The sequence below is a fragment of the Polyodon spathula genome, chromosome 1 (assembly GCF_017654505.1).
Source record: "Polyodon spathula isolate WHYD16114869_AA chromosome 1, ASM1765450v1, whole genome shotgun sequence".
NCBI classification, from domain to species: Eukaryota; Metazoa; Chordata; class Actinopteri; order Acipenseriformes; family Polyodontidae; genus Polyodon; species Polyodon spathula.
The window spans coordinates 43,648,484-43,671,008 of NC_054534.1; positions in this window are offsets into that span (position 1 = coordinate 43,648,484).

Below are 22,525 nucleotides of genomic sequence, written 5' to 3' on the forward strand. Positions count from 1 at the left end.
TTGAACCCTTCTTTTCCTCACTCAAAACTTTCCTTTTCAACTCTTTGGGCATGGTCAATAGTTATTTTTTGATTCCAATTACTTTTGAGGTACTACTAGCACTGTTTTGCCATCCAGCTGGTCCTATTGCAAGAGGATAGTGATGACCACAGGAGTGGTTTTTATACTTTTCCTCATTAAATAAGATTTGGTTCAGGTGATCCCCTAATCAGTACCTCATTCAGTAGAATGAGGTGTGCCTGTGTTGGAATTCAACAGACACTGGAATGGAATGGCTGCCATACATGTAGAGATGTTGATTTAAGAAAAAATTGATATATATATATATATATATATATATATATATATATATATATATATATATATATATATATATATATTATATATACAATTTCAAATCAATATTAGTTGTGTCCACCCTTTGCCTTCAAAACAGCATCAATTCTTTGGTTTGTCACACCAAATATGGATTTGATTTTTAGATTTTTCTTCTGTTCACTCACTTTGTATTTAGTTGATTGATAAATATAATTTATTAACATGTCTATTTTTCAAAGCATTCTTACTTTACAGCATTTTTCACACCTGCCTAAAACTTTTGCACAGTACTGTATATTTATAGTAGCTATCCGTGCATCTGTGTTTCGTGTACTGTATTCCCTTTTGTTCCCATTGTATTTGTGTGCTTTTTTTACCGCTTGTGACAAAGTGCCTGCCCCTGTGTGTATTTTCTGTTATATGTTGCGTGTGGTGTGTTAAATGTTGATATATAGTCATTGGTACACGGGATATAAACGGGTATGTGTAACACGAGTGTTTAAAATGTATATTTGTATTTAGGCATGAGGATTGCACAGCACTTCACGTGCAAGTAAAAAGTAATAATATGTGAGCACGGGGAATTGCACTTTATTAATTCACGTGCAGTTGTACTGAGACTCCAGTTGAATGACTGATTAGCAATCAAGTCTCGGTACAGCTGCATAAAAGCAGCATGTTTTCACATACTCGGGGTTGTGTGTTTGGTGAGTGGAGAACATATGGAGGTGGATGTAAAGATAATAAGAATAGTTAAAGTATCTGCTCACCATGTTTGTCTGTATAGTCTGTTTTGTTTGTCTTTTTGTTTTGGCGACGAGTGCCGTCCTGTGTTTTTGGTTGTTACAACCGTTTATTTTCTGTCTGTTCTGATCACTCATTAAATGCTGAGCGAAGCCATTCGCTCAGCTCCACCAAACTCCGCCTCTCTCTTTGTTTATTTTCCTGTTTCTGGTCAGACTTCCCCCACTCCGGCCGTCTTTATGACATGTGGTGTCAGAACCGGGACAATAGCGCCTCCAAACATCAGACCAGGGCACGAACTGCAGTTTGTGTGGGAAAAAGAAAAAGTGTTTTTGGATTAGAAAAAAAAAAATAAAATAAAGAAAGAAATGGGGAGAAGCAGGAGAGGAAAACGTCAGCAACGACTGCAGGAGGAGGAGAAGGAGGAACTAGAGCCCAGGAGGGAGGAAACAGAGCCTTTCCCGTCATCTGAGGATATGCTGGACTGGGTGTCGGACCTGGATTGGAGTGGGGAGGACCTCCCACTGGTTGTTGACCTACTGTGGGCCAGAGATGGGGAACGTTGGGAACACTGGGAACAACACCACTACCCAGTGCCCTTCGTGAACCCGGCAGCCATGGTGATTAATTACTTGGCTGCTGATATGGGACTGCCCCAGCAGGTTGCATTCCAAGTGGGAGGAGCCACGCCTACCTGCATCCTCAATGGGCTGAAGGGAGATGACATGCAGCTCACATCTCCACCAGCAGAGGAAGAATACCTGCTGGTTTCGCCAGAGGGAGAGGAGCCATTGTTTCCATCTCAAGTGCCAGAGGGAGAGGTCCCACCGCTGTCTACAGAGCAGGAGGGAGAGCCGCACCAGTCCCCTGCAAGTGAGGGAGAGCCGCACCAGTCCCCTGTAACAAGGGTAGACCACACTGCCACTCCCACCTCCGCCACCAGGAGACTACAGGCCGCTCCACCTCCGTCTCCAGGAGACTACATGCCTCCGCCACCTTCACCGGCAGGAGCAGAGCAGCAGGAGCTGCCTCTGCCTCCGCCACCTCCACCGGCAGGAGCAGAGCAGCAGGAGCTGTCTCCGCCACCGCCACCTCCACCGGCAGGAGCAGAGCAGCAGGAGCTGCCTTTGCCTCCTCCACCAGCAGAGGGTGAATGCCTGCTGGGTCCCTGTCCACCAGCAGAGGGTGAATGTCTGCCACCAGAAGAGGGTGAATGCCTGCTGGGTCCCTGTCCACCAGCAGAGGATGAATGCCTGCTGGTATCACTTCCCCCACCGTCATGAGGAGAGGATCTGGAGCTGCCTCTGCTTCCATCATCATCAGGGGGAGAGGAGCAGGAGCTGCCTCTCCTTTCACCAGAAGGACCAGGACTAGATGCTGACGGTCCTCAGCAGCCCTTGCATTGGCTGCTGAGGGAAGCACGGGGAAGAACCGGCAGGCCGCAGTGGCTAAGAAGAGGGCCAACAACCATACAGCAGCTTGTCGTGACTCCCTGCCACGCTTTGCCCAAGGATGCCTGCCACGCTTCGCCAATGGATGCCTGCCTGGCATTACCTGGGGTTGCCTGTCGCTCCGCATTGCCTGGGGTTGCCTGTCACTCTGCATCACCTGGGGTTGCTGGAACTGCTTCGCCTGGGGTTGCCAGCCGCTCTGCATCGTCTGGGGTTGCCAGTCGCTCCGCATCACCTGGGGCTGCCTGTTGCTCTGCATCGCAGCAGGAAGTACTGTGGCCAGAACCCCACCAAGGGGAGGAGGTCAGGAGACCACCAACCCCAACAGCAGTTTCACTGCCGGAGATCGTGCGGGAGGTCAGGAGACCTGCTTCCACTGCATCACTTTCGCTGCCAGAAGTACTGTGGTTGGAGCCACACCAAGGGGAGCTGCTGGCTACGAAGAAGGGGGTTGGTCTCCTTTCCACTGCCAGGACTACCCTGGCTTGAGGAGCCAGACTGGGGACTATTAATGTCTCTGCTGACAGCATTTCCGCTGTCAGCTGGGAAGCTGCCGGCATTGCCATCAGCAGTAGAAGAGTGGCAGGAGTATGCCACCCCACTGACAGCATTGCTGTTGACAGCCTTACGACCTGTGGGCCCCTTGAAGCCTCCGGTCCTGGCCCAGGACTTTGTGCTGAACTTTTTGGCATTTACAGGGGGAGGTGGCCATTCAGGCCATGTGTGCTTTGCATGGGGGGGGGGGGTATATGTGACAAAGTACCCTCCCCTGTGTGTATTTTCTGTTATATGTTGCGTGTGGTGTGTTAAACGTTGGTGTATAGTCATTGGTACACGGGATATAAACAGGTTTGTGTAACATGAGTGTTTAAAATGTATATTTGTATTTAGGCACAAGGATTGCACAGGACTTCACGTGCAAGTAAAATGTAATATGTGAGCATGGAGAATTGCACTTTATTAATTCACGTGCAGTTGTACTCAGACTCCAATTGAATGATTAGCAGTCGAGCATAAAAGCAGCATGTTTTCACATACTCAGGGTTGTGTGTTCGGTGAGTGGAGAACGGTGAGTGGAGAAGTGTTTGTCTGTATAGTCTGTTTTGTTTGTCTTTTTTGTTTTGGCGACGAGTGCCGTGTCCTGTGTTTTTGTTTGTTACAACTGTTTATTTTCTGTCTGTTCTGTTCACTCATTAAATGCTGAGCGAAGCCGTTCGCTCTGCTCCACCAAACTCCACCTCCGTCTTTGTTTATTTTCCTGTTTCTGGTCGGACGTCCCCCACTACGACCATCTTTGTGACACCTCTGTATTGTGTTTCTTTCCTCGTCTGTATTGCCTGCAGTTGTGGGTTAGCTCTGTCCCTGTGTTTGTCTGTGATCTGGCCTGCACGCATGATGCGCCCTGTGTTCCTGTCATTGGCTGTTGTAGGTCTGTGCCCATTGGTTCTGGTGTATGGCTAGGAACCAATGGGATATGTGTTCGCTCTGCACCCGATTAGCATAAAGGGGGAAGAGTGCCGTGACCCGCCGCCTCCCATCGCAAGAAGAGCCAAACAACAGGAGGGAGAAATGGCTCAGAGTATCGCCGCACTGACAGAGACCCAGCGGGGCGTTGTTGCTGTCCAACAGGCCATGGTAGAACAACCTGGACTGCACCCTCCTCTGGGTCCTCATCTCTGCTGGGGGTGCGGGCAACCCGGTCACATCCATGCCTACTGCCCACAGCATGAACCGCAGCCGAAGAATAACCGACCGCCAGTGGGACACGAGAGATGGCCAAAGTAAGAGGGGAAGCTTCGGCCCGGGCTTTCAACCTCGAACGAAACATCAACAAGCCCGTCATCTTGGGAAGAGCCGGGATTGGGGCACACCTCCATCTGCACTGCTAGGTGGACGGCGTACCCTGCACTGCCCTGATAGACACGGGATCCACCGTCACCCTGGTCAGGCCTGACATCCTCCAACAAGTGGGCCAGTCCAGCAGGGCTAAAGTAGCGGACATGGAGGTGCAACTGCGGACGGTGATGGAACAGCTATCCCCGATGCAAGGAAGGGGGCTGCTGCAGCTGCGTCTGGGGGAGATCACCTTTGATCAGGAAGTCTGGGTCGCCGATATCCAGGACCAGTGCATCCTGGGACTAGACTTCCTTCAGCAAGCAAGAGGGGCGACTTGACCTGGCGGAAGGGACGGTGACCTTCAGAGCGGGCCTGCCACTGGCCCTAGATGAATGAGCCACCCCGCCCTGTTTAACCCTGGTACAGGCTAGGCTTCTCAAGGGCTCCCACAAAAGGTGGCAGCCAGAGTTGAAGCACCGGTGGAAAGCCAAAGCCAAAGCCAAAGCCAGAGCCAGAGCTACGGCCATCATCACTGCATCCAGTCTTCCCTACTCATCTCCAGCCGGCAATTGCTAGTCCTTTTAATGGCTGTCAACGGCGTGTGCCAAGAGCAAAGCACAAACCATACACAATATCGGTGACGACCACCAGTACCCCCACTAAACCCCGGCAAGCCCCAGTCCTTTTAAGGGCTCCTGCAAAGTGTGTGAGCAGAGAGGAAGAGTCCAGAGCAGATCCACAGCAAAGCACCAGCGAGTGTCAGCTCTTTTACGGGCTCCTGCAACCGATGCGTTCATAAAGCACGAAGCCGCCTTAGTGAGGCTACGGAGGGGGTGTACTAGTGCAGCAAAGAAGGGCTCCTGGAACAAGAGAGAGCTCAACTCTGAGCCCTACTGTGAGAGTTTGAGCACATCTTTGCGGTTAGGCCAGAGGAGGGGGGACGAACAGGAATGGTACAGCACCAGATCGATATGGGACATTCACTTTAGCTGCCCCTGTTCAGACGTGAAGCGTCTGCAGATACCATCTGGGAGATGAAAGAAGTTGGGGTGATTGAACCGTCAGATAACACCTGGGCCGTGCCCGTGGTACTAGTAACCAAGAAAGATGACAGCCTTTGTTTCTGCATAGACTACTGCCGTTTAACACAGACACCAGGAAGACTCCTACCCACTTTCCCGTATTGACAAGTCACTGGACCTCATTGCTGGGTCCTCCTGATTCAGCTCTCTTGACCTGCAGAGCTGTGGCAGGCTGGCGAGTGGATAGAGGCCCAGAGACAGACTGCAGTTCAAAAAAATAACTATTTTATTATAAATAAACAAAAATAAAGTGCACAAGGGCAAAATAACAGATACTCAAACACAAATAAAGCAAAAACAAAACTCACAAAAATAAAGTTTCCAGGCTGGGCAATGCCTTCACTGGATTTAGAAAATTCAAAAACCACAAAACAAACACCAACCTGCTTCCTCAGCTCTTTCTCCCCAAATGAGAAGCAGAGGCCTCCTTTTATATCAGGTGGCTGGGCGCTGATTGATCGTTAATCAACCTAATCAACTAATCAACCCCAGCGCAGCCACCTGAACATAATAAACCCAGGCAGGTAGGGGAAGTTAACCCCATCCCTGCCAATTTCTAAAGAGCAGAGCTTTGCTCTGCCACAAGAGCGGTTATTGGCAAGTGGAGCTCACCCCCGATGCCAAGCCAAAGACCGCATTCTCCACGGGACAGGGCCTCTGGCAGTTCAACGTCATGCCGTTCGGACTGTGCAATGCTCCGGCATGTTTGAACGGCTGATGGAGAAGGTACTGGACGGCATCCCCATAAAGGTGTGTGTAGTGTACCTGGACAACCTGCTGGAACATGGACTGACCTTTGAAGTAGCCCTGCTCCACCTTGCGACAAGTGCTGCAAAGAATCCAGGCCGCTGGACTGCGACTGCACCCTGGCAAGTGCCACCTTCCTCAGGCATCCGGTTAGCAAAGAGGATATCACTACCGACCCCGAGAAGATCTCCGCCATGCAGCAGTGGCCCACCCGAGCCTGGCTTATATGGCCTTGGCATCCTATTACAGGAGGTTTGTACCAGGGTTTGCTATCATTGCCAGCCCCCTTCACCGCCTCCTGGCAAGCAACAGCCCTTCCAATGGACTCCTGCACATGAGGCCACCTTCTCCTAACTGTAGCAGGCCCTGATTAGCGAGCTGGTCCTTGTGGCCTCATCCACGACAACCCCCTTCATCCTGGATACAGATGTCAGCAACGAAGGTATAGGTGCGGTGCTGTCTCAAGATAACCCTGAAGATGGAGAGAGAGTGGTAGCCTACTTCAGCTACACCGTTCGCAAGGCAGAGCGCAATTACTGTGTGACCTGGAGCCAAATGTTGGCGGTAGTGGAAGCCATTAATCACTACCGCCCCTACCTCTGTGATCACGAGTTTCTGCTCCACACTGACCACGCCACACTGCAGTGGTTGCTGCGGTTCCGAGGAACCCAAACGACAGGTAGCCTGCTGGCTCGAGACACTCCACTCTTATGACCTGCAGATCCAACACCGGCCGGGGGTGTAGCACGGAAATGCTGACGCCCTTTCCAGACTACCTTGCAGTCCAGCACAAAATGAATGGAGAGAGATGCACTGGAAGAGGAAGGGGATGCGGTGATGATGATAGAGGTACAGACCCTGTCTGAAGCGGAGAGGCAGGAGCAGCAGAGGCAGGACCTAGAGCTCAGATGGATCCTGCGATGGAAAGAAGAGGGCCAATGACCCGACTGGGCTGAAGTATCCCCGCTCTCTCAGACAGTGAAAGTGCTACAGTCCCAATAAGCTGTCTTTGGAGCTCCAGGAAGGCGTCATGCATTGCAGATGGCAAGTTCCATCCACCGGAGAAACCTGTAGCTGGTGGTGCCCGACTCGCTCGGACGCACCGTGCTCCAGGCCAACCATGGGGTGGCAGGGGTAGGGCATTTCGGTGTCTCCCAAACTCTGGCACACCTCCACGACTGGTACTACTGGGGGCGTTGCCGCTGCGATGTGAAGACCCACTGCCCACGGTGTGACGACTAGACCCCCAAGAAGGGACCAGATGAACAGCCACATGTACCCCTACAGCACTGCCAGGTCGGGGAACTAATGGGGATGGTGGTTATTGATGTGATGGTCCCCTTTTCCACCTCAGACAGCGATCTGTGTTGGCAGCGGTGAATTATTTCACCAAGTGGCCGGAAGCCTACAAGTTGCCGAACCAGGAGGCACAGACAGTGGCTGACGTGCTCCTCGGCGGGTTCTTCTCACCGTTCGGGGTCCCGCAGGAGCTACATTCTGATCAGGGCCGTAACTTTGAGAGCAAGGTCTTCTGCGATTTCTGCAAGCGGCTAGGGATCAGCAAGACCTGCACCACCCCCCTTTGACCACAAACCGATGGTTTGGTTGACCTGGACGCACCCTGGATTGGACCCTGTACAGATCTGGCCTGCATGGGAGAGGTGGTCTACATAGTCCAGCTGCTAGCCTGGAATTGCAAGGTGGTACTCCACCGTGACCGGCGTGCCCCCGAGGTTGGCCGTTGCATCCCTCAGCCCAGCAGTCGCCTCTCCAAGGGTCTCACCATCAGTGACCAGGAAGCCCCCTGCCTTGTCGGTGCTAGCAACCTCCTTTACCAGCTCAGGACCTGAATGGGACTCTCCCTGAAGGGGGACTCGGGCACAGTGACCCCGGCAGCTGCCAGCTTGTTAACGGGACTTTGTGTCCTCTGCTGCACAGCCCAGTTGGGCAAGCGAACCGTGACTGTTCAGAGCGCCTCGCGTTACAGTCACTTGGGGGGGTTAATGGGTTGCTTTTAGGCTGGAAGCCTTGTACACTCATCAGGATCGACAGCGGCAACATGGAAGACCTGGAACGGATCACTAGCGATGGAACTGGACTCTTGGACCTTGTGTTCACTGAACTTCCGTGCATCAATGTTTCATGTACTTTATTCCCTTTTGTTCCCATTGTATTTGTGTGCTGTTATTACCGCTGTATTGTGTTTCTTCCCCCGTCTGTATTGCCTGCAGTTGCGGGTTAGCTCTGTCCCTGTGTTTGTCTGTGAGCTAGCCTGCACGCATGGTGCGCCCTATGTTCCTGACATTGACTGCTGGATGTCTGTGCCCATTGGTTCTAGTGTATGGCTAGGGACCAACAGGATATGTGTTCGCTCTGGCTCCTGATTAGCATAAAGGGGGGGGAGCTAATTTATAAAAGGGGAGCGTTGCGCGCTCAGTGGTGTGTGTGTTCCAGACACGCGGTGAAGCAGGTACAGCAGTGGACTCTACAGGGAGATGGAGAATAGTGCACTAAATAAAGAGCAGTTTCCAGTAAACCAACGTATCGTCTCTTCTCTCCTGCCTCTTGCAAGAAAGCTACTGTGTATGTATATATATATATATATATATATATATATATATATATATATATATATATATATATATATATAGTATGCCGAAGCCTAGTTACCCTTCCACCTGACCACTACGGGATGCGTTCCATGCCCAGTTCAATCTGGTGGCCCATCTGGAAAGATGTACTGAGGAGAAGGCGGCTCTTCAACTCGTCGTGTGTTTGGCGGAGGATGCGCTACCCTGCCTGGATTTGCTGAATCGGGCACTGCCTCCCTCCGGCTCCACTATAAAATGGGCTGGGAGCTGGACATCGGGGTTAGCTTTATGCATTTAAACGAGGATTTTTTTCCTCTTATCTACACACCATAGTCCACACTGTTAAGGTGAAAAAAAGTTTTTATTGAGAAAAAAATATATATATTAAAAATACAAAACTGAAAGATCATAATTGGATAAGTCTCCACCCCCCTGAGTTAAAACTTGGTAGAAGCACCTCTGTCAGCAATTACAGCTTTGAGTCTGTTGGGATAGGTCTCTGCCAACTTTGCACACCTAGATTTGACAATATTTGACCATTCTTCTTTACAAAACTGTTCAAGCTCTGTCAACTTCCTTGGGGAGTGTTAATGGACAGCGATCTTCAAGTCATGCCACAAATTTTCGATTGGATTTAGGCTGTGGCTCTGACTGGGCCAATCAAGGACATTTACCTTTTTATTCCTTAGCCATTCCAGTGTAGCTTTGGATGTGTGCTTTGGGTCATTGTCATGCTGAAAGGTGAACTTCCGTCCTAGTTTCAGCTTTCTTGCAGAGGGCAGCATGTTTTCCTCAAGGACTTCTCTGTACTTTGTTCCATTTATTTTCCCTTCTATCCTGACAAGTGCCCCAGTCCCTGCCGATGAGAAACATCCCCATAACATGATGCTGCCACCACCATGTTTCACAGTAGTGATGGTGTTCTTTGGGTGATGCTCTGTGTTGGGTTTGGCCAAACATAACTCTTTGCATTTAGGCCAAAAAGTTCCATTTTAGTTTCGTTAGACCACAAAACTTTTGGCTACAGAATAACCTGAGCATTTTTTTTGCATACTCCAAGGTGGACTTTCTTGAGTAATGGTTTCTTTCTTGCCACCTTACCATACAGGCCAGATTTGTGGAGTGCTTGGGATATTGTTGTCACATGCACACTTTGACCAGTCTTGGCCATAAAAGCCTGTTACTCTTGCAAAGTTGACATTGGCCTCTTGGTAGCCTCTCTGATCAGTCTCCTTCTTGCTTGGTCATCCAGTTTGGAGGGTTGACCTGATCTAGGCAGGGTCTTGGTGGTGCCATACACCTTCTACTTCTTAATAATCTTCTTGACCATGCTCCAAGGGATATTCAAGGCCTTTGATATTTTTGTTATACCCATCCCCTGATTTGTGCCTTTCAACAACTTTGTCTTTTGAAAGCACCTTGGTGCTCATGGTTGAATCTTTGCTTTGAAATGCACTACCCAGCAGAGGGAACATACAGGAACTGTTAAATGTATCCTGAAATCATGTGAATCATTACAATTTAACACAGGCGGAGGTCACTTAACTTGGTGTGTGATTTTGAAGGGGATTGGTTACACCTGAGCTAATTTAGGATTGCTATTACAAGGAGGTGGACACTTATCCAACCAAGCTATTTCAGTTTTTATTTTTAATTAATTTTCTACAAATTTCTAGAATATTTTTTTTCACTTGGAAGGTGTGGGGTAGGATGTATAGATACATGAAAAAAAGTATTTGAATGCATTTTAATTTCAAGCTATAAGGCAACAAAAGGTGAACATTTTGAAAGGGGGTGTAGACCTTTTATAGGCACTGTGTGTGTGTGTGTGTGTGTGTGTGTGTGTGTGTGTGTGTGTGTATGTGTATGTGTGTGTGTGTATATATATATATATATATATATATATATATATATATATTTATTAATAATACTATGCTTTACAAACACTGCAATATTTTATTACATGATTTAAGGCATTTTAGAAGCAGCGCCATGAGAGGCTCCGATCTGCAGCACTATATTCTTGTTTGTTTTTGGGTCAGGGCAGTACTGTACCAGCGAATCAGGAGTGTGTATTGGTTGCTATGGGGTGGGACAAGAAGAGGAGAGAGAACAGTAGTTGAGTGTGATGCAGTTGTTTTTCATAACAAAAAATATTACCTCTGAATATCGGTTTGATTTCTGTTAAAACTAAAATATATCCTACTCGGTTATTATTACTTTTTCTCACTGTAATTTCTTTGTAAGAGAAACCGAACTAACTCTTTTCATAGATAATAAGATCAATAAAAAGATCATAATACAATTTTAATATAACTGTAAAAGACTGAATAAAATTCCAGTTGAATAAAAAACAAAACAACTGAACCCCCTACAAGAAGATATCTTCAACCAGCTTTTGGATAGCGCTTAGAGTGACCAGAGAAGCTGTAACATCCTCTGATTAAGTTTTCATCATCCAATCTGAGGACGAGGTAAACAGACAGCCCTTATTGTATCCCCTGCTGTGTTGGCTGACATTAAGGACTGCTGTGCTGTAAGTAGTTCATCTTGGGTTGTCTGTCGGGACTGTACCATAAAATAAAATTTTCTTACTAAGGTGTTTGAACATTTGTTACATAACTTGTATTACATGGTGGATTGAGGCTGCAGTCTCTTCGGGGGCATCACATGTACATAGCCAGAGTTGCGCATTTCTTTATTTATTTTTTGAGCAAGGGTAAAAAAAATATAAATCTTTACGTTTCTTAATTGAGAGCGGCTGTGTCTATTTAAAAGCTGATATCTCAGTGAAGCGTTAATTTGAGGGACCGCGTTAATTTGAGGTGGCATTCGACATAATATATATATGTATAGATATATATATATATATATATATATATATATATATATATATATATATATATATATATATATATATATATATAATATAGTTCAATAATTAGTCAAAGTGACTAACTAGTTATAAAATTTGCAACCCTAATAATTAATAACTTATTAATTATTATTATAGTAATTATTATTATGTATTAATACATGTTTACAAAGTCTTACTGATCCGTACTACTAGTTAGGAAAAGGGCATAAGATGACAACCAAACATTGGTTCTGACCTCAACAAGAGTGGTCTTGGTATTTCATTTACTGTGTACAGTTACCCTTGCAGTAAGAAGTTTAAGTAAATTAAAACATGAGGACACTGTTGCATGTGACACCAAGTATATCGTATCCGAGCAACTTGAGCAGCTTGGGGAAACTCTCAAGTTAGAATAATAGGTGCAGCTCCTGACTTTTACTGTGGCACACCTGCTACTACCGAACCAGAAAGATTGATAATGCTAATGAAAATAATACCACCAAGCTTTGAGATATATCAGAGTTGCCTGAAGCAGTTAATAATGCGAAAAAAAGTATGGAAAGTTATTTCAAGAGTTGCATCGCACAGTGAAGAACTTATTTGAAGCAGCAGAAAGGAGCAGCAACTGGCTATGGTTGAGACAGAAAGATTCTGGATGGGGATCTCAAGCACAATAGAAAAAAAGCAACACTGATGTACAGGTAAGTAAGCTGGGCTGAGCTGAGTGGAGGATGGAGGGGGTGATGCTGGGACACCAGAATCACTGTTGAGCCCTCTTGAGGTGTCGTGGGCTAGTCAACAAAACACTGAGGATGGAAGGTGCCCACTTGAAGACTCCAGAGATGTACCCTACTTAGCTCAATCCAGACGGTTGTCATGTTGATGCGCTGGGGAGACCTCACTGGGTTGATCCCCGCAGCCAGCATCACAGCCGTTGTGTGTGCTGATGCGCTGGAGAGGCAAAATGAGCTGATCCCTGGAGCCAGCATTACACTTCAGCAATCAACACCAGACAGATGGATATCTACATCATCCGATGGAAAACAACACAAATGGATGGAGATGCAGATGAATCACATTAGTTTACTGCAAAGCTACGTCTTAGTTGGTGCTTATCTTGGCGAGAGCCAAGTTCAAATCAGCATAAAGTTCAACATCTACTCTCATGTAATGGAAATCAAAATCAATTGAAGCAGCACAGCAGGGTTCAATATATCTTATAGATATTTTTATGACTGGACAGGATGGGATAATGTCTTTTTAAGATTTAAACACCAAGATTTAAAACTGTCCATATTCACCTATTGGTTAATACAAATCCCAGGCTGGGAAAAAAAATAAAATAAAAAAAAGTGATTTTAGTGACTTGAAGCACACAATGCATTTTGTATGTTATGTTCTCAATTTTCAGTTCACAATTACAACATGTTAAGACATGTTTTAAGGATGTAATTAGCACTACAAATGATATCACTGGTCCCTATTTCTTATACTGAAAATATTTTTTGTTATTTAAAATACGATATTTGATGCAACAGGTGTTTCGTGTAACTTACACAAGAATACTCCTCCCTTAGGAAAACAATCAGTCACCAAAAACCATTGGTGTGATTGATTCATTATGTTAAAAACATGAATTTATTATGGCTACCGAACAAACAGAGCCATTGGAAAGGAATTGGTAGGTAAACATACATATCTTGCCAAATCCAGGTTTGCATATTTTTTGGTATCTAGATGATAAAAGTATTTCATAGTATATGGCACTAGTATCATTTTTGTCGCTGCTTAAAAATAGCTTTCAATGCTGTGTAATTAGATATAGTTGAAACAGGTCAAAGGTTGACCAATTGATAAATTAGCCAATATTATTTATTGGGAATGTTAAACAAAACAAATGAAAAAACAAACAAAAACAAAGTCCTTTAAAAAAAAACAAAAAACCCCACTATTTTCAACCACAGGGAGGTGCTTCTGAAGAGACTCCTAAAAGCTGAAGGGAAGTGGTTTTAGAAATGACCAATGGGTGTGTGGAACTATAACTTCCTTACTCTCTTAAGCTGTGGCAACTGAAACTTAAATGGGACATTTCTATACAGCCTCATACACCTGGTGGTCATTTTTTGCTGGTTCAAACATAATAAGTGTGCTACAAAATAAGCAAGTATGTCAAAAAATAATCTAAGCAAAAAACAACAAACATAACAGGATATTTAACAGGTAAGAAAATAATTTATAGATGATAAAGTCCCTTTAATGCCTTGCATTTCATTTTAAAGGTATTTAACTGGAATATATGAAACACATCAATGTTTTATAACCGTTTATTATTTCTGTCAACCTGTTTTTAAGTAAATTAAACATATGTTAACCTATTAAGTGTGATTCAGGGGCGGGAGCTGGTCTCCACCCTATCCTTTCATCTCCTACCATCAATCACATCTACTTCCTATATATATCATTAGTCACACCCTATGCAGTTGTCTTGTGTTTTTTGTTTTAGTTCAACCTAAGCGACTAAAAAACCTTCTTGTGTAAAGAGCAAGAAATAGTGGAATACTTACAACAGCTCTCTTCCTTGGATTTGGAGGGTTTCGAGTATAATTTCATGTCCGTATCAGAGTAGTCTCTGACAGCATAAATCCAGGGGCTGATCTCCATCACTCTTCCCTTTATCAGATGTCTCTGCAACATCCGAACAAGTGCTGAACAGGATACCATACCATTACCAGCAGTTCAAGGAGTTAATCCTCGCTGATCCAAGCAGCTCTGAACTCAGGATAGCTCTCCTGAGCATCTGTACTTTAAAGACTGGACTCTCAACAAGTTGATAAAGACCTTCCTGAAAAATGGCAGCGAAATCCCGGCAGGGAACAATTGAGAATTTTTTTATTGTAAATCTATCTCAGCAGAACCTATTTTTCCACCCAAGAAAACTCCCCAACCGAGCTCGGCTGTTCAGTGGCCCAAGTCAGACAGCAGGTAGACTGTTTCAGATCAAGCTAATCCCGCAGCCAGCACATCAGGCCAGCAGACAGCTATTCCATTCAGCGAAACTCAGCAGGAACATTTTTAATGATATAAAAGCATTCATGCAACCATTCGCGGATACCTTATCCTCAATCAGTAACAAACTTAGCAATTTGGATAAATGGGTGTCCAATATGGAGCAAGAGAAGCAAGGTTCCACAGTTGCAGTGTTTTACTCCATTCTTGCAGTAAACTCAGCCACCGCCTCAGCATCTACTGTTAATTCCGGTTTTATACCAACCTTGATCCCTACAATAGAACCTCCAGTCTACAATCTTGCATCTGCAACAGTATATACTCCTGCCGCTTCAACCACTGGCCGCCATCACTCAATATCCATGCAGATTCGTCACAGCATAATTGAAGATTTCCAGAATTCACCATCTGGTTCCTACAGCTTAGACATCAGTGACACCCCAGTTCAACTAGCCAATTTTCAACTGAACCCAACAATCAGCAGACTGCTCAATACAACGCAAGCATACATGGCTGCAGCACTTGCTACTTCCCCCAGATCCTCTTACTCCACTGGCTGGACCACCTATTTGACTTTCTGCTCCCAAAGCAGGATTAATCCGACCCCATTCAACCAGGACTGGATTATGCATGTATAGTGCACGCAAAGGACTCTTTACATCTTGCACCAGCTACAATCAAATCCTATCTGTCAGGAATACAATACCAATTTCGCTTGATGTCTAGTACCTCCCTAACTCTCCTATCAATACCAGCTATCCGTCTCCTCCTGCACGAAATCTCTAAGAGCTCTCCGACCACTTCTTCTAGACTATCTATTTCCATAGCTATTCTTAGCAATTTGATTTCAATCCTCTGTCAAGACTGCTTCTCTATATTTGATGACCTAACAATGGAATGTATATGTCTAGCTGTATTTTTTTGTTTTTAAGATGCTCAGAATATACAGTTCCTTCTACTGGCAGCTTTCCTATGCTGGGAACTCGCTGCAGTGATCTCATGCTCATCTTAGATTCACGTGTGATCTTCTTGCTGTGCATTTCCAAAACAGATCAACTTCAGCAACGTCAAATTATTCAGCTACCAAAAACCAACTCTCATTTTCCATATGCTTCTATGCAGAAATATATTGCAGAAAGCAAACCTATTTCAAATTCTGACCCCTGTTCATCGAGTCAAGCCGGACCATTATAACCAGATATTGGCTCAAATCCCATCTGTCTATGTTGGTTTCCAGAGCAGACCTTCTCCCTCAATTCTATACTCCTCATTCCAGAATCGGGGAAGCCACTTCAGCAGCAAGAGCAAAGATTAACCAGCATCTAATAAAAAATATGGGGCGCTGGACCTCATCAGCAGTTGAATCATACATACATTCTTCCCCATCTGAGATATCTTCTTCAGAACAGTCTATTGCTAGTATGTCTGGAGTGGGCAAGACCCTTTCTCCAGGGCTCCCTCTGGTGGCGGTGGCGGGGACGTCGGCCCAGCTCCCTCTGGTGACGAAGGCGGGAACGGCAGCACGGCTCCCTCTGGCAGACCCTCGGGATCAGCAGACGAGGACAGTGGCCACTCTGGTAACGGCAGTTCCAGCTCCTCCGGCGGCAATGGCTGCAGCCCCTCTACCACCGGCGATGGGGGCTGTGGCCATTCTAGTGGCCTCTGAGGAAGGGCTGATACCTGCCGTAACAATCGGGTGCCCCTCCGCTGGGCTTCTCTCAGCAGCACATGTAGAGGCTGCTGTGGAGTGTCAGCTCTGGACTGGGCTCTGGCAGTGACGGCTCCTCCCTTTCTGGTTCTGGGGACGGCAGCTCCTCCCTCTTTGGATCTGGCGATGGCAGCTCCTCCTCTCTGGGCTCTTAGGATGGCAGCTCCTCCCCTCTGGGCTCTCAGAACTGCAGCTCCTCCCCTCTGGGCTCTAGCTGTGGCAACTCCTCCCTTCTGGGCTCTGGCAGTGACGTCTCCTCCCCCTCTGGGCTCTGGCGACGGCAGCTCCTCCCTCTCTGGTTCTGGGGATGGCAGCTCCTCCCTCTCTGGTTCTGGGGATGGCAGGTCCTCCCTCTCTGGCTCTCGGGGCAGCAGCTCTTCCCTCTCTGGCTCTCAGGATGGAGGCTCCTCCCTCTCTGGCTCTCAGGACAGAGGCTCCTCCCTCTCTGGCTCTCAGGACAGCAGCTCCTCCCTCTTTGGCTCTCGGGAGGGCGGCTTCTCCCTCTCTGGCTCTCGGGATGGCAGCTCCTCCCTCTCTGGCTCTCGGGATGGCAGCTCCTCCCTCTCTGGCTCTCGGGACGGCAGCTCCTCCCTCTCTCGCTCTCGGGACGGCAGCTCCTTCCTCTCTGGCTCTCGGGACGGCAGCTCCTCCCTCTCTGTTTTAATGGCTGGGGCCTCTCCCATGTCTACCGCCAGGTAATTAAGGACCATGAGGGCAACCTCTGGGAAGAACGCCGAGTGATATTGTTCCTCCCACTCTTCCCACCTCCCCCCACCTTGACACCACAGTATGTTGATAACTATGGGGAGGTCTTGGAAGAGGTCCGCGTCAGGGTGCATCAGCCAATCCCATATCTCCTGGGATGGTGGTGAAGGTGGTGGTGCTGGAGGTAGTGGGGTGGCCGCTGATGCCTAGGGTGAGAACTGCTCCTCTTCCTGGGCCTGATTTTAGGGGCATCCTGCCCAGTTGTGGCCGTCTTCCTCACAACGGCCACACCAGTCTGCCGGTGGCCCTTCTGGGCAGGACCTCCAGCAAAGGTCCTCCTTCCCGCACCAGGAACACCAGGGGAAGAGGCTGGCCGGGTCCTCCAGTGGTGGCTGTTGTTGCAGCAGCTTACATTTCTTTGGCTGCTGCATCTCCATCTGTCTTGCCCCTGCCTGCTTTTCTTTCCCTTTTTTTTAAATTTATTTATTAAAAAAATTGTCCCAAATGTTCCATAAAAAAAAACATGCAGTACTGCTCTGAGCCTCCTGGAGGCGCTATATCCCAATGACACCAAGTGTGACAGGCTGGCGAGTGGATAGAGGCCCAGAGACAGACTGCAGTTCAAAAAAATAATACTTTTATAATAAATAAACACAAAATAAAAGGGCACAAGGGTCAAAACAATGGTATTTATACACAAATAACAAAGCACAAAGCAAAACTTTGAAAAATATAGGTTTCCAGGCTGGGTTATGCCTTCACTGGATCAGAAAATACAAAAACCAAAACAGCAAACCAAAAAATAGCAAGCGCAAACACCAGCTTGCTTCCTCAGCTCCCAGCTCTCCCTAATGGGAAGCTAAGGCCTTTTTTTATGTCAGGTGTCTGGGTGCTGATTGATCGTTAATTACTCCAATCAACCCCAGCCACCTGAACACAATAAACCCAGGCAGGTAGAGGAATTTCACCCCATCACTGCCAATCCATAGAGGGCAGAGCTCTGCTCCGCCACACAGACCTTGAAGTCGATGCTGAGATACTTTGTAAATCAGGAACAAAAAACATTGGGCAGCGCTTCTTCCCTACCTCCTTTTTGCAGTGAGAGAGGTGCCACAGAGTTCGACGGCATTCTCCCCCTTCAAGCTCTTGTACGGCCAGCAGCGTTGCAGCATCCTCAATCTGTTGAGAGAGGGGGCCATATGAAGTGATTTGGGCTCTAGGAAAAGTAAATTACAAAATTAGACAGCCGATCGACACAATGAAAAATAAATGTATCACGTAAATTTATTAAAGCCCTGGCAGGCAAGGGAGGCCTTATTTAGCCCCAGGCAGTGTATAGAATGATTAGGGCTAGATACCTTTAGCACAAAGGACATTTCAATGGGGGAACAGTTACTTCCTGATCAGCAACATAAGCTGAGTATGTTAATTGAGGAATTCAACAATACATTTTCTGATGTGCCTGGTAGAGCTAACCTTGTTGAATATGCCATTGTCTCTCTCCCAGGTGTCAATGTGCAAGAGAGACCTAATTGGATCACAGAAAGTCAACGAGGTGGTGTTCGCAAAGAGGTATGGGACATGCTTGAACTTGGGGTGATTGAGCCATCCAGGAACGAGTGGTGTAGTCCAATTATGATAGTGGCCAAAAAGGACGACACCAACCGCTTCTGCATTGATTTCTGCAAGATAAACGCTATTGCCAAGTTTGATAAATCCCATATCCCATGCTTTGGATCAACAAGGTTCTAGATAGACTGGGGACGGCTAGAGAGAGAGAAAAACGCATTTTCAACACCAGAGGGGCTGTTTCATTTCACAACCATGCCGTTTGGGCTACATGGTGAGCCTGCTACTTTTCAGAGACTGATGGACCAGGTTTTACATCCACAACGTGAATATGCGGCAGCATATATGGACGATGTGGTTATTTTCAGCACCTGGTGAGAGCATTTGGCTAGGATCACAGCCATCCTTCAGTCTTTACAGGCAGCCCGGTTGACAGCTAACTTGCGAAAATGTGCATTTGCCAAGAGAGAGACACAATATTTAGGATTTATAATGGGGAATAGCAGGGTAAAATCCATTGCCACCAAGGTCCAGGCCTTGGTTGACGCTGCAATCCCCAAAACCAAGGCTAAGTGAGATCTCTACTGGGGATTAGACGGTTATTACCGCTGCTTTATTCCAATTTATGCCACAGTGGTTAATCCCTTAGTTGACCTCACAAGAAAGAGCGCACCAAATTCCATTAAGTGTCAGGGGGTGTTTGAGATTGTTAAGCATAGACTTTTCCAGGCCCCCGCCCACATCACTCCAGACTTCACCAAGAGATTTATCCTCCACACCGATGCATCAGATGTCGGCTTAGGTGCAGTGTTGTCTCTAATGGTAAACAGAGTAGAACATCCCATCCTGTACATTAGCAAAAAAATGCTCCCTCCGGAGCGCAACTACTCCACTGTTGCAAAAGAGTGTTTGGCCCTTTGAGATCCACGTGGTTAAGCACAATGAAGGACAGCAATGCCCGAATAACTCGTGGTATCTGGCATTGCAGCCCTTCATGTACCATGTGGTACAAAACCACCAAAATGTAGATTATTTTTCCCGGGAGGGGGGAGTAATGGGAAAAGTAGATTTAGCTGAGTGTTCCTTCGGTTCCACTCTGAGCGGTGAGATATGTGACAGAGATTGAATGATGCTTAGTGTTAGTTATCCCTCCCGACCTGAGAGGGCACTGGATAAAGGGAACAGAGTACCCTGGACTAAAAGGCATTTTATTCCCATGGGTAGGTGCAAGTCGGCCAGCTAGAAAAGGAGCAGAGTTATGGTACCTGAACTCAATGACCCAGACAGGAAACGACATGGCATCCGTGGATTGGAGAAGTGAATGCGCTCATTAACCAGGGGGTCATGAGCGAGGGTATAAAATAGTGGCGTAGCAAAGTAATCTGTTCCTTTGTAAATGGTTAGCATACAACCTCAAAGGAGACCTTGCATTTATAAAAAGAAAACGTGAGTGTTCTGTTAGTCTGTCTTGTAAGACTGTCTGTTTGTGTTGTCTGTTTCAAGAATACTAACACGATCCGAAGCTGCAGCCGCAGGCCAGCATCAAACCACTAGAACTTAATTTATTTACCTTAGGAACTGCGTCTGTGTTTTGTATTTTGTGTGGGTGATAAAAAAGACTGGACTTTTGGTTCCGGGTCAAACCTGATGGATTTACAAACCGAAGTGATACACGCCGCTGTTTACAGGTGTTTGCCATAAGGCTCTGGACATTATTAGAAACATTTTCAATAAACACCCTTGCACCTGAATATAACACCGTGTAACAAATTATTATTATTTTTTTTGTTCCTGGGTAGTAAGTGTTATTTCCTAATTGCTTATGCCTCAAAAGTAAAGAAAATGGCTATTATTCCCCACAAACTTTGCTTTGTGACCAGGACAGTGATATTTCAAAATATCACTATTTCCAATGGGCAAATGGGCAAATGTGTGTCTTTTCGTTCACATAAAGTCAGAAAAAAACAACATATGAATCCAAATTAACATGTATTTATACTAAAGTAATACAAAAATGACTACAAAAGATTTAGAAGTGAGTAGTTTTTCGAGATTTACGATTATACTGTATTATACTGTATTTACACACATTTGCCCGTTTTCCCATTGGAAATAGTGATATTTTGAAATATCACTGTCCTGGTCACAAAAGCAAAGTTTGTGGGGAGTAATAGCCATTTTCTATACTTTTGAGGCATAAGAAATTAGGAAATAACACTTACTACCCAGGAACAAAAATTGTGTTGCACAGTATAATTGTCTGTGTGATTGTCTGCACTACACTGTATCCACTCACCAATTTGCCACAGTTTCGAATTCCAAATAAGAAAGCATCTAAGAGAAATGTCAATTTCAGAATTTCCTAAGGGCTTAGTGTGGGTATTACCAACATCTTTTTTTGTTTTTCTACTATGCCATACTTAAGTGTGCTGTTCAAGTTGGAAGAAATAAAGTATAATCAACGTCAGCAATATCATGCCTTGTCAATTAAATGTTTCTCCAAAGTCAACACATAGAAGAGGATACCATGCAAATCTTCAGGATATTATACCCGTAGGATGTTTTCAGTTCATCTGGCACCTTGGCTATAGCTTGTGTTATATAACTTTTTTTTTTTTTTCTCCCAGCTTGCCACGTACAATGATATTTAAAGCTACTTAATGTTTGTTTTGGGTGGTTCAGGGGGTAATATGCAAAATCCTTTCACAATAATATTCCAAACAACAGAAATATATACTGAAAAAAAATAAATTACAGCAGGTGCTATATTTGAAAAAAAAAGCAAAACATAAATCATGGGTACCATACTGTATTTAACCCATTATCAAGGCAGAGTAGTGGTTTGTTTTTCTTGTGAGAAAAAAAAAAAAAAAAAAAAAAAAAAAAAAACATCAGTCTTGGAGCTATTTCTGTTTCAATGCAACATTTTGACCCAAGTGTGGTTATATAGATTGGTGATTGTAGTTGTGTGGGAGTGTGACAAAGTGCCCGTCCCTGTGTATATTATCTGTTATATGTTGTGTGTGGTGTGTTAAATGTTGGTGTATAGTCATTGGTACACAGGATATAAACGGGTCTGTGTTTCACGTGTGCTTAGAAATGTATAATTGTATTTAGGCACGGGATTGTACATCACTTCACGTGCATTTAAAGTAGTTAATATGTGAGCACGAGGTTGCACATAATTAATTCACGTGCTGGGATTCAAGTGAATAATTAATTAGTAATTGAATCCCAGCACAACAGTATATATAGATGCAAGTTTTACTCACTCGGGGTTGGGTGTTCGGTGAGTGGAGCATGGGAGAGAGAGGAGGAGAATTAGAATTAAATATCAATTGCTATTGCGTGCTGGTGGGACCAGCACAATACTTGTTTATTTATCTGCTCACCATGTTTGTTAGTGTGTCTGTCCGTGCACCGTATTAAGTGTTAGTCCTCTTTTGTTTGTATATTTATTTTGGCGTAGAGTGTCGTGTCTTGTTTCTGTTTGTTCAACACTTTTATTTTGAAATAAACCTGCTCAAGCAAGCGTCCTCATCATTTCACATCATCTGTCTTTGTGCTCATTCCTTTTCCTGGTTCTGACGCCGCCCACTTCGGCCGTCTTTGTGACAGGGAGGTTCCAATTTAAAATAAATGCAAAGTTTTCATCACTTTTTTTTTAATTCAAGGTGAATCTCCAGAGTTGTTCTGGGGGGGTGGAATTTTCCCTGTCGATAAAGTTTCCAAAACCAGTCAGTATATGAAATCATTTTCAGTAAGGGGGAAAGCAAAATAAGTGAAAAGTTGCAATGTTTTTATAATTCTAATTGAATCTAATTTATTTTCATACAAAAGTGAATATATGCTATGGCAATTCTTAATTAAGGCTACATTGGAACAATTTTTACTATACTGAGATCAATGTT